The 2,112-nt window shown below is 50.4% G+C and overlaps 1 protein-coding gene across 1 annotated transcript in view; it reads left to right on the top strand.

Annotated features, from left to right (window-relative positions):
- The window catches only part of FANCE (Fanconi anemia, complementation group E), a 15,447-nt gene that overhangs the window by 6,889 nt on the left and 6,446 nt on the right, over positions 1-2,112 (top strand). The window lies entirely within an intron of this gene.

Here is a 2,112-nt window from a genome sequence, read left to right on the forward strand (position 1 = left end):
GCAGGGGGCTTCCCTAGGGCCCTGTGTAGAACTGTATTTCAGTACAATTGATTTCCCGTGTAATCCTAGGTATTTCACTTAATGTATGTAACACTCTTATTCTGATAAGGGGTCTGTGGCAGTAAAAAAGGTTAAAACTCCTGGAGTAGGATCTTCTCTACCTCTACCCTCAAAATCCTCCCACCACCAATTAACCATCTTAACTTTGATGCCAGTTTTTCTCTCTCACATAGCATCTATATTCCAAAAAGAAATGGGTGTTTTTTTCCTCCCTTAGATCCCTCACGCCTATGTGTGTGTTGACAAACAGCCCTGCAAACTCATGGATAAGGAGGGGCAGAGGCGCGGGTGGTGGGCTAGATGCAGCTATTACTTGCTTGCCAAACCGTGCCTCTGGTCACACAGGACCTGGATTTGTGCCTCAGTGGAATTACAGACAACTGTGTTGCATCATGGGCCTTTGGAGCACTGGAGAATAGTGTTAAATCAGGATGCTGGGTGCTTGCAGGAGGGAGCGCTCATTGTGCTTACCCCTGGGGCTCCAAGAGGAAAGACCCTCAGCCCCCTGTCTGTTCCTTTGCCTTTGTAAAAAATGTTTGGAATCTGTAAAGTGCCCTGAATGCTTATTACCTGATTGCTGTGTTTCAAGTCTCACCTCCTCTGTGAAGCCTTCTGTCTCCACAGCAGCCCTTGCTGATCTCTGCACACTTACTCTCAGACAGTTCATTCATTCAGTGAATGTGCACCGAGTGCCTGCTCTGGGCTGGCACTGTGCTGAGTACTAGGACACAGTGGGAGGAAACACTACTTCTGCCTTTTAGGAACTTACAATTCGGTGAAAGGAACATGAGAGCTGGACAGATGAATACCAGGGGATTGCCAAGGGTGGCCACAGGGCCACAGACTAAGCATTGCACAGCATCCTGGAATATTATTTTTACCTAAAATTTTGGAAAGGACTTTTTTAAAATGTAAAACAAGCGTGGATCTATTATAGGGTACGTTCCAACATGAATTTTTGAGCTGAAATAGGAGATTCCAAAGAGGTCAAAGAACAGGCCAGCCTGGCATATAATAGATGCTCATTGAACACTTGCTAAATGACTCTCATGCTGTCTCCTCCATCCACACTGACTTGAAGGTATCGCCTGCCTGCCCCAATAGGTCCACTGCCATCTAGCCCTCAGCTCTGCCAGTCTGCCCTGTGTTCTGCTCCCTTCAGCCAGATGCTCTAACTGCTTTCTCTCCCTCTGCTACCCAGGAAGCCACTGTTGCTGAGATTGCCCCAGTTATGCCAGAGGAACCTGATGTCCCTGCTCATGGCTGTTCGGCCGTCACTGCCTGAAAGTGGGCTTCTCTCTGTGCTGCAGATTGCCCAGCAGGACCTAGCCTCAGACCCTGATGCCTGGCTCCGTGTCCTGGGAGAATTGCTGCAAAGGGATCTGGCGGTTGGGGCTTCCCTCCAGGGAGCTTCTTTACTGTCGAAAAAGTGCCAGAGACAGCTCCAAGGCTTGTGTAGGCAGCTGGGCCAGGGGGGCAGGAGGTTGAAATTGCCCCAGGTTCCAGACCCTGAAGAAGAAGAAGAGAACAGGGACTCACAGCAGTCTGGGAAACGCAGAAAGGAGCCAGAGGAAGAGCCTGCCAGTCCTGAGAGGGAGCAAGCCCCCAAAAGGTTCAGGTGTTCGGAAAGGGGAGAAGAAGAGGAGGAGCATGAGGAGGAGAGAACTGCACACGAGTCATTGGAATCCCTGACAGGTGGAGAAGGTGCATCTCCCTTTAAGAACCAGCCTGTCCTGGGAGCCGAGACCAGCAAGGCTAGTGCAAGTCTGGAGGATGCTAAGGGTCCAGCTGAGAGTTTGGTGTTGCCCAAAGCTCTCCAGGTACTGTGCTGGGGAGGCTGGGTTTAGAGTGATCCTTCAGGGGTGGCGGGTTTATCCATGGTGAAGGCTGGTTGGGACACTTTCCCAATTGGGATGACTCTGTAGTTCATGGAGGAAAGGAGAGGAGGGGAGGTTTGAGGGAATGTAGCCTCCACTCCACAGACTCTTAAGGAGGGGTGGGGAAGGGAGTTAGTGGAGGTGGGAAATACTTGTCCTAATTATCTATAACGTG

This window comes from Propithecus coquereli, unplaced genomic scaffold (genome assembly GCF_000956105.1).
Source record: "Propithecus coquereli isolate 6110/MARCELLA unplaced genomic scaffold, Pcoq_1.0 Scaffold248, whole genome shotgun sequence".
Lineage (NCBI taxonomy): Eukaryota > Metazoa > Chordata > Mammalia > Primates > Indriidae > Propithecus > Propithecus coquereli.